This window comes from Mesoplodon densirostris, chromosome 8 (genome assembly GCF_025265405.1).
Source record: "Mesoplodon densirostris isolate mMesDen1 chromosome 8, mMesDen1 primary haplotype, whole genome shotgun sequence".
NCBI lineage: Eukaryota > Metazoa > Chordata > Mammalia > Artiodactyla > Ziphiidae > Mesoplodon > Mesoplodon densirostris.
Window position 1 is genome coordinate 47,482,101 of NC_082668.1, and position 11,550 is coordinate 47,493,650.

The following is an 11,550-nucleotide window of genomic DNA, read 5'->3' on the forward strand; positions in this document are numbered from 1 at the left end:
TATATATTTATTTTATTCCTGCCTATAGGTTATTCTTATTTTTTATTCCCATCTCCTTTTAAAAATCATGCACAGCAGCAAACACAGTCCTGTGTAGATCGTAGGTAATAGGTCATAAATGTAAAAAAAGAATGACTGGATTGGAATGAAGTAGTTGAAATATTAGGCATTCTCTTTCTGCCATCTTGGTACGTACGGATGCCTGCTGGGAATAGAATTTCTAAAATGCAGATATGTCTGGAAGGTTGTGGTCCAAGGCCATTTTTGCTGGCTTAAGTGGGATCTCCAGAACAAGAGGGACTACCACCCAGCTTTTCTTAAAACTGAAGATGCTAATGCCTGAAATAAAATTGAATTCTATTTTAGCAAGAAATGTTCTTTTGTATACAAAGCAAAGAACACAGTGACTCCTGGTGGCAAACCAGACAAAACCAAAAAAATGTGGGGAAAAGTCAGTCCACTTGTGCTCATGGAAACAGTGGCATGGTTTGTGCCAAATTCTGAAGCAATCTTCCTGCGAAGGCCACTGGACACAGAATCCACATGATGCTGTGCCCCTTGAGATTTTAGACTTATTGAAAAGTAAATAAATAAAAGTGTGGGGGAAAAGTTAAGTGTTTAATAATATAAGAATTTCTTAAAATTTACAGGACCCATACCAAGAATCTGCCTCTACCTTTCATCATTTCACAGATCTTAGATACATTTCATGTAGTGATTAGGTCAAAACATCTGACTAATGAGAATCAAATGGCTCTCTTTCTCCAATACCTAACATATTTATTTGTATCCATGCCTTTCCTTATGCTGCCTTCCTGTCTGAAACGAGCCTTCCTCTACTCCATATGGTCGAGTCCTACTCAATTTTTAACACCCAACCCAAACATCACCTAATTTAGGAAATCTCTCTGATTCTCCCTGTTGAGATAATTCTCCTCCTCCTCTAATCTTCCTTAGCTTTCCCATGGCTCTTAGTTTCTTTTAATTTATAGTATTTTATCTTTCTTGCTAGACTGAAAGCTACTGAAAGCAAGATTCAGGTTTAATCACTATTTTATACCTAACAGTAACTACTACAGTGCCTTACATAGAGTATGCAATTAATAAATGTCAAGTGTCATGATTTACAATATAAAACACTTAATCCAACAGAATGCATGTGAAGTAATCTATTTCCTTTGTATCCTTTAGAACTCATATAATTTTTAATAAATGAATTATTCCCAGTATTTCCAACACTCTGAAAAAAGGAAGGTCATTCTTTCCAGTGTAGGAAGTCTTTGGATTTATAATTGGTTTTTAAGACTTCCAGATGATATGAATTTATTTCTAAAATAGAAAAAAAAGTAAACAATAGAACTAGTTAGCAAACAAATTGAAAACAGTCAAACTCTGTGTTTACCACAAGTATCACAAGTAAGAGACCACTAAAAAAAACAAACAATTTTTTTTAAATGGAAAGAAACACAGGTAATTTGCCAAGGATGATAAGAAAGAATGACAAGAAAGTCAAAAGTTAATTTCAAAAACAATTTAAATAATTGAGCTAGAAATGTATCACGATTTTCATCTGTTTTATTTTGGAGATAAAAATTTTTAAATGACATATAAATGAGTATCATAAGAAGAAAATACTTCAATGAGAAGTTCTCACACTTTTGAACTGTTTCACTTCCCTTGATTCAGTTTTCTTGCAGTAAAAATTCTAAAAAGGAAAAAAAATAATGTAAAATAATCAAATCATCAAAATACTGACATTTTCCTTCTCTTCCACAATACAGGCACCCCACACATAATGTAAGACAAATGTTGAATGCCTTTTTTCATATTGCTTGCTTTATTGGTTTAAATTCCCTGGAGAAGTATGGAAATGCCAGTTGGGTTAGTTGAGTATGCCAAAGAATATATCGAAGCAGGTAATAGTATTCTTGACAGGACCCCTGTGTGTAGGAGTTGGAATCCAGTTTTTGGTTGTTTGGGTCAAGGTCAGCTCCAAAGTGAGCAGCCTCATTGACCTAGATTCAGCATCAGGGTTGTATCACTCTTGATTGCTGCTTGGTGTGAGCTGAAATGGTCACTCCTAAAATATCAGTTAGGGTATGACAGGCAGTGAGAGGCCAATAGCTAAAGGTTATAGTTGGAGGCATTATGTGATCAAACTGCATAGGATTGTATGAAAATTCCTTGGCACTCTCCATCTCCCAGTTTGAAGTGGTGTACTTCAAATAAAAGTGCGTTTCAAAAAAACATACTTTTATGGTGGGGAAGGGAAGAAATAAGAAAGAAATATGTTTGCTAGTTATTAATTGTGATGAATAACTAATTAAGAAGAAATCCCAAAGTAAAATGTCTCTTGAAATATTTTAAAATATCAGAGAGTTACTCTTTCCTATTCAAAATATAATCAAGAACTGATGGACTCTTTGAAATCATATAGATTTAGCAGAGGAAAAGGGGAGAGGATGCATCTTGAGAGATTTCACTGAAATTAACATCAAGTTGAAGAAGGTAACTTTATATCTGCACTTTTTGCTATAGCAGACACCAGAGCAAAAAATGGCCAGACAGTCAATTGGGACAGCATGACACACCACTGGAAAAAATGATGTCAAGTGCAAAATTACAAGAAAAGTAAAATCATTGTTGAAGCTACGTTAGCATACCCTGCTCAAAATTATATCTGATTCTCTAGACACTTCATTTGGAAGATTCCCCAAAACAAGAGCAGAGAAATTACATAAATGGTTTTCCAGGCCAACCTTTCTGATTTAGTGTGCTGTAAGTTGCTTGTAGTGTTTCTCCAAGTAGGGAATCCAGGAAAATTTCTAGGGGTTGTGGATTTTGGAATCTCACCAAATTGTTAATGATTGCAGCCATACTAGTTAGCAAAAAGAGCTAACCATGGTGTGAGCTCTCTTCCTAGTTGTTATTTCCCAGCACTACATTGGTGTAATTAAATTTTGTTCTCTTTGGCTAAAAAAGGTGAAGAGAACACTTCTCATATCCTCTTCTCAACAGCTTAGAACTTAGGGGAAGTGGGCATCAAGAGTTTGGGATAAAGAAATCTTAAGACACAGAATTTTAAAATATTGAAAAAGAAGGCCAAAATATGGGCCATATTGAATGGGCACACTCCTGAAGTGGCCATTAGTTCAGTTATATTCTCTCATTATTTTCTGGTAGTTATTTACTTATTATGATAATTTACTTGATTACTCATAATTATTATTTTATATTTTCTGCAAGAATGAAAGCTCCATGGGGAAAAGGCTGTGTCTGTTCTGGTGGTCAGTGTTTCTCTGGTACCTTGCGTGTAGTCTCAAAGAGAAGGTACTCACTCAGTAAGTAAGTGCTCAGGAAATGCTGACCGATTCTAAGCTTTCTGGTGATTTCATTATTTTTCTAGTCTAATTTATATAATCTAAATTTAAATTAAAGGCTTCTTAATTCTCAACCTGGAATAGTGGTTTTATAAGAAAATCATCACTTTAGAATAAAAATATCCATCTGTAAAGTTTTATGATATTTTTCTTCATTTCTTTTTTTTTTTTTAAATCCCCAAATAAAATCCCTGCCAAATGAAAGGAATACAAGGAAACTCAAATAATTTGCCAGGGCAAGTTTATTAACATTTTCCCAAAGCATATCTTATTTTAACTGTTTATTTTGGATCACCATCCAAAAGATAATTTTTTTAAACCTTATAAGAAAATGCTTGGCTTATAAATGTTAGTTTGCATAGATAAAGGCAAGGAATGGGGTTGAGTGAGGAAGAGGAATAGTGTCTCCCACAATTAAAATATTCTCAGAAATTGTTTTTGACTGTGTCATTTAAGCACTTAGCCCTAAAGAGTGTTAATGCAGAGAGATTCAATCATCTCAAAATAAAATATGAAAAATATTAAATATCTAATGCCTGATGCAGTTCCTGGCACATAAGGTGCTCAATTATGAATTGGGTTTTCATGTTTTGATTTTATTAGTAGGAAGAAGGTTATTTTCATGAAAAAATAATTGTGGATGATTGTCCATAATTAAAACAATAAAGAAAGCCCTTAATAATAATAAGAAGAAGAATAGCAGTTTTTATTTAATATTTACTATGTGCCAGCCTTATTCTAAGTTTTATTGGTATGCATTTATTTTTATATGTATTTAATATAGTATATAAAAATAGAATATATAAGTAGAATATATAACATGTACATATAATTTATTTAATCTTCACTACAACCCTGTGAGCATGACTAATGCTATACCTGTTTTGCAAATGAGTAAAACGACTTCCCAAAGACCACATGCTTAGTGATCACAGAGCCAAGATTCAAACCCAGGAAATCTGATTCCAGGATCCATTCTTTCAATCCCCACGTATTAAGTTGAATTTAGTAGCCCTAAATGCTTTCAAACAGATCAGAAACTTTATATCTAAATGAGTGTTTTCCTCATCAATGAAAACATCGGAGTAGCTAGGTTTAGTTCATTTTTTTCCCTCTCAATTATATATTTGTTTGAAACATTATTTTCACTTTTTCCACTGGTGAACCTATTGAGAGTAGGTTTAATTTTTTTAACTACTAAAAATGATTTGTTGCAATTTCTGGTGAATAAGTAGGATTAAACAAGTAATATTGTGTGACATTGCATCAAAAAACAAAATGTGAATACAAAGTAATGATTTCAATTTTCCTTCATGTCTCATAAAATGATTGTAAAGACAATCCCACAGATTAGATCCAAAAGTGTTTTTGAAGAAATATATAATGTGAAGATGTAGTCAAAGGTGTATTCTTTCTATTATATTAGTAAAAAGAGAAGAATAGAAAAGAAAAATCTCAGTGCTTCATGTAATTTAAAAGTCAATGGAAGAGTCCTTGAAGTCTATTGTCTTGAATTGGGGTCGTGAATGTACATTGGAATACAGAGGTCTTTGTGTAGAATCTCATTCTTCTACTAAATTATATTTTTGAATCTGATTTTTGTTTTTCTCAGAATCTGTTAGGACAACCCAAGTTTTATTGTAGGCAGTATTAATCTAGGATTAGCCAAGAAAAACCAGAAAGTGAAAAATTAGGCTTTCCCTCCCCTGAGGGCCTGTCCATGTTGTAGACTGTACAAAATGATCCCATCCTGACAGTGCAGAAATGAACACAGTTTCCAACAAAACTTACATATGTGGCAGGGAGCTGTCCCGAAATGACATACTTAGACAAATATTTCCAAAAGGATCATAGGTTTTCCTTTACAACAGTATTTCATAGGCTTTACAACATTTCTCAGCTTGGCCTTCTCTTTATCACTTTCTCTCTTTATCATTTTTTTTAAAAGCTTTATTAATTTTCAGTTTCTTCAAAGAAAATTTTTTATTCAAACAACAATTTTATTTTGATGTACATGTTGTTTCAGTGCTAAGAAGCAATTGAAGAACATGAAAAACAGTTAAGCTGGGGGACATTGTGGATTATTAACAGTTAAATTAAAGCAGATAACTAAATTCCAATTTTTATTTTATTTTATTTTCACTTTAATCATTTGATAGATGTGCTGTTTTCCCTCACTTTATAGATTTGGATTTTCAGGGACATTGTCCGTTTTCTACATTTTTGTCTCCAAATTACTTTCCAACAATTCAGGTAAGTGCCTCTAGGTGTAGAGTATATCTCCTTGAAGATTCTAACAGTTTCTGATCAATTAATTAATTATACTATTCAAATACCTATTGTGTGCAAAGCACTGCACTCAGTTTATTAGGGTATAAACAGAAAAGTAATATGATTCTTAGCCTTAAAGAGATTACATAATTTACTTAAAATTGAACAAATCCATTGGGCACTCTTATAATAAATTCATCTATGAAGTGATAAGTTTAAACATAATTTGACTGAGATTTATTCTAGTTTAAGAATTCGACAATTTTCTAAAAAAATCATAGAGTGCTTATTTTTTCCCCAATTAAAAATATTTCAAATATTTACTCATACTTGTTTCTCCCTCTTGTAATATGTTTTTTATTTCTACAGTAGTTTCTGTTTTCCAAATAGCTCCCACAGAAATAGATGCATCTGTTCTCTGGACTTAACAGTATATCATTCTTTTTCTTAAAACACATTATTGTAAAACACAGGTAAACAGAACCAAACATAAGTTTAAAAAAAATTGCACATGAAGTGTTTTCTGAGCTGTGAGCTACTTAAGCTCTCTCTGGGGCTGTTATATGGATGCTTTTCACTTGAAGTTCATGCTAGAATTTTTTGTACTTTAAAATAAGAGACTATACCTATTCTAGATTAATTCTTTTTTGTTATTTATTTTATTACACTTGAGTTCATTTTGTTTTTAGTTGGAGTAGCCTGATTAATTGATGTATTAATTTTGAATGGGATGCTTCAGAATAAGGCAATAAGCTTACAAACTCTAACTATTAGTAGGTAGCATCTATTTTTTTTCTATTGTATACACTTTAGTGAAATAAGCCTAGAAAAAAGAAAAAAGAAACTTACTTTATCAATCCAACCAAAATGTTTCTTATACCAAGAGATCAAAGAAATTCATATCAAAATATGTAGCATTTTAAAAAAGCATATTAACTGTTTAATAAACATAGGGACTGTTAATATCCACGATCCAGAGATGGGGTGGTTAGCCTTTTTGTGACTGCTTTGTTGAGTCATGGTAAGCATATTCTTCATCTGGCTGTCACGTTGTTTTATTTGTTAGTCATAACAATTGAGTCTGATTCATACTGTCCTGTAGAAAGCTCAAGGCCTTATAAGCATGCATTCTTCTAACATTTCTAATCAAATGTTTCACTCTGACAATAATGTAAGCTGTTTAGTGTAGAGAACAGTGAACATACTTAAAAATAATATGACAAAAATCTCAATATTACTATCTTCCAATTGGACAATTTTACATGATTGGGGCTAATTAGAGCTTTCTTCCTGATTCTGCATAGTTCATGGTAGTGAATTTTGGCAATGTCTCTCATATTATCCTTTGCCAGATAAGTGAAGACATCTTGGTGGGCTGATATTGAAATAAAAGGTGTGAAATCAGTTTAACCAATGGTCCTATGATTAATGGACATAGCAGAAATTTTAATCAAATTTGTAGGTGATAAAAACCACATGTTGCATGGCAATATTAGTATTAAAATTAAAATCTCAGAATTTAGTGATGGTGGGCTGATATCAACATCATAAAATTGTGTAAGAGATAAATGTAAAAGCATCTATTAAAAACTGATTACAGAAGAATATGGTGAAGAGACATGGCTGCATAATAGTAGCTGATGTGACAAAAACCTACCAAAAAAAGTTGGTAGGTTTTAGTCAATCTTAGCAGGGAAATATGGCTGTTAAATTGGTCTATGCCCTTGTTTATGAATTAAATGTATACTTATTTAGTACCTATGGTATGCTAAGCATTATGCCTGGCATGGGGCTAGTGATGAAATAGACCTGATCCACATCTTTAATAAATCTATAAACAGTCTTGTCTGAAAGGTTGACAAGAAACAGTTTCAACTCAGAGTGAAAAATACTATGAAAAAGGTGGTAATGAAACTTGTGAAGGCCATATGATCCAGTTTATAGTAGTCAAGATGAGTTTTCCACAGCAAATGATTTCAAGAATGATATTGCTTCTGCTTCTATCTTCTACAAATCTTACACAAAGAGGCTCATCCAGTTACATCTAAATCCCAACCTTGGCCTGTTCTATAACGATCTTGCTACCCTTCTCCCTCCTCTACACTACCTGGGAAAGACTGAACATGGTACCATTTCTAACTTCCTCAACCATCCAGAAAATTCTTATAAATGTGAAATTGGGCAATGAAAGATTCTGACAACAAAAGGGCTTTCATAATACTTCTTCCCTCTCCTTGATAAGAAATAGAGTTGCATTCAGGTTGTGCATCCCAGTAGCTTTTTTAGGAAAGAAAGTAGGAAAGAGGATAGATAAAAGAAATCTAGGGACTTCCCTGGTGGCACAGTGGTTAAGAATCTGTCTGCCAATGCAGGTGACACAGGTTCAAGCCCTGGTCCGGGAAAATCCCACATGCTGCAGAGCAACTAAGCCCATGCACAACTACTGATGCCCATGCGCTTAGAGCTTGTGCTCAGAAACAACAGGAGCCACCATAATGAGAAGCCTGTGCACCACAAAGAAGAGTAGCCCCACCTCTCCACAACTAGAGAAAGCCACATGCAACAACGAAGACCCAATGCAGCCAAAAAATTAAAAATTAAACCTCAAAACATTCAGAGTTGGAGCAAACACATCTACAAAAGCCATTAGCCCCTGAACAAGCCCTATTCTGTAGTATTGTCAATAATGTTTACCAGTAAGAGAGAGATGTTATATTCTATATTCTATTAAAGGAGTTAGGTAATTTTGTAATGCATTTGAGAAAGAGATCTAAACATCTACTTTTAGAGTAATCTAGGTATTGTTTATCCTAAGATCTCTTTACTTTTTCTTCTTCTTCTTCTCCTTCCCCTCCTCATCCTGGATCATTCCTTCCCAACATCTGCATGGTTTGCTCCCTCATCTTTTGCAGATCTTTGCTCAAATATCACCCAGTGAGTATTTCTTTGACGTCTCATTTAAAATCTCACATCCTTACCATCCCTCTACCTTCTCTTTCCTGCTCTATTTTTCTTCTCACCACTTATGATCCCCTGACATACTATATATTTTACTTACTTTTCTGCTAGTGTCTTTCTAAATGGATTATCAATTCCATGAAGACAGGGCTTTTGTCTCTTCTATTCTTTCCTGCAACGCCAGCACTTAATACTCAAGTACCAAGTACTGGACATGGTAGACCTTCAATAAATATTTGTAAAATAAATGAGTGAATAAATAAACCCTAAACATTTACTTCACCTCTGACCTCTTTCCTGAGTGCCACACAGCCTTAGTCTAGAGATCAGCACTATAGTCCATCTCTTGCCTGGATTCGGGTAATACCCTTCTAGATTCTCATCTTGCTTCCAGTCTTTCTTCTTTTTACATTTATTCTCTATACCATCTCTTGAGAAATTATTCTGAAGTCCAAATCTTATCCTGTCACTCACTAATTTATAATTTCCAATGGATTTCACCACCCTTAGAAGAAAAACCTACATTTTAAGAAGAATCACGTTAGCTTTCCTCATCTCACTTTGCTGTCTCAGGTCCTAACACTCCAGTCTTCATTCTGATCATCCTAAACTACTGGTGTTAGAGTTCCTCTAACTCACCACCTTCTTTCTTACCTCAAGATCTTCACCTACATTCTTCTTGACACACTATTTTCACAACCCATTTTATTAGCGTAGCTCTTATGCATTCTTCAGTGTCAGATGTTCTCGCCCTGGGACGCTTTCCCTAAAGGATAGAAAAGCCAGTTGTTCCTGATAAGTACCACATAGTACTGGAATTTTCTCAAAGCAGTCATCACATGTTATTTATTTATTTATTTATTTATTTATTTATTGCAGTACGCGGGCCTCTCACTGCTGTGGCCTCTCCTGTTGCGGAGCACAGGCTCCGGACGTGCAGGCTCAGTGGCCATGGCTCACGAGCCCAGCCGCTCCGCTGCATGTGGGATCTTCCCGGACCGGGACATGAACCTGTGTCCCTTGCATTGGCAGGTGGACTCTCAAACACTGCACCATCAGGGAAGCCCCACATGTTATTTAAATTGATTATTCTTCTTTGTCCTCTACTGGGGTCTAAGTGCCATGCAGATGGTCATCTCATTTGTTTTGCTCACATCCAGATCCCTAGAGCTTATCATGGTGCCTAGCTTATGGTATGCATTTAGTATTTGTTGCGTGTAAAGAGAGAAAGAATGAATAAGGAAAAATGGAAAGGGAGGAGGTGGGGGGATTAGACTTTATTCTGTATTTAAAAGAAGACAAGCTTAGATTGCCCATGGAGATAAATGTTCTTATCTTAAACATTTTAATTAGATAATAAAAACACATTTAAAATCCAGCAGAAAATGTTTCAGTGTTATCTTTAAATCACTCTCTTATTTAATCCAATATGCTCCCCAGGCCATAACAGGTACTAAATAAATATCTGGTAAATACCACACAAGACTGTTCTTTTTTTCAGCCAGATAAGACATAATCTGTGTGAATATACACAGAATGTTTGTTCAATAAATTTACTGTATTTTAGTGAGAGAATTTAAAATGCCCTCCAGGCCAAGAGCTGGTGCACCCACCCCAGGTCACCATGAGACTAACAGTGACACCATTAAAAGAATTGGATGGGAGACCTCTCAGAGGTCATTTCTGTGCAATGGATTTTTAATCAAGTTCTTCTAAACTAACTGTAATTTATTATCTATATATTCCTCAAAATTGCTATTAAATTGTTCCATCTTCAAACAGCATTAACCCTTGGGCAGACAAGTTCCACAAATTATCAGTCACTGTATTAAATAAATGTTTTCAGTTGTTCTAACACTGCCTATTCAAAGCTTTCCAGGGTGCCCAGTACTTCTAATCTTGCCAGACTTCTCGAACCACTCCAAACCACCAAATGATTAACTTCCCTCTTATTTCCCCTAACTTTGATCAAATTTCTTATCTGCTCTTGCCTTTCAAGGATACTGAGACAAGTATCAAATCCAATCCACCTGGACCTAGAAGCCTCACTGTAGAGAAGGCCAGGTGGATCCTCACACATCCATAGCCTGATAAGAGGCTTTTTGTCTGTCCACTCCTCTCAAATCTGCAGCAATAACCATTCTGAAACAAAGCTAGAAATATAGGTGAAGAAAAAGGGTGGAATCAGTCTGAGCTTGAAACTGCTGTCATCATGTGTATTGATTTTTCCTTGTCAAAATATCATTGCCATCTTTCAGAGCTCTGCTACGGGTTTGGAATCCATCTCTTTGCTGAGTCTGTCATGTGTTATAATTCTCCTCAGACCATGAGCTAATGCTGTAGGGTAGTCCACCACCTGGTCTCAGAGGACTAAACTCTATCTTCATGCTTAAGACAAGAATGCTGATGAGGCTCTCCTATTAAGTAGATCTTAAGTAGAACTTTCTCTTTCATACCATGTTGGCAAAATTAAACACACACTAAAAAACCTAACAACAGTAACAACAAAATTAAAAAATTACAGGGAGTAATTTTACAGGTGAACATTGTGAACATTTTATTCCTTGTTTGTTTCATTGTGCCTTGAATTTTTTTTTCGTCAAAATATACTCAACTCACATTTTAATGTAACGCTTTTCTTCTGGTTCTGCTTACATAAGACACCTATGACTATAACATCCATTTCCTACCTGAATAAAGGAGTAAAATGTGGGAGAGAGGACTTTAAAATTAATGAATATTAACCTAAGAAAATGAGATCTTGTCAAATGTCATTATTTAAAGCCAAATATTGGATATTAATTCTGGTTACTTCCTGATTTTCTGCTTTAACTTCAACTGGCAAAGTGATTCAATAATATGTTGGATATTAATTCACCACAAAATTGTCAATTTACTGCAACGTGATTTCTAGAAATATGAAACGAACAAGTCTTGGTAT

The 11,550-nt window shown here is 34.5% G+C and overlaps 1 pseudogene; it reads left to right on the top strand.

Moving 5' to 3' along the window:
- The first annotated feature begins 233 nt into the window (after positions 1-233).
- LOC132494734 (large ribosomal subunit protein eL33-like) lies at positions 234-570 on the top strand (annotated as a pseudogene).
- Positions 571-11,550: the final 10,980 nt, after the last annotated feature.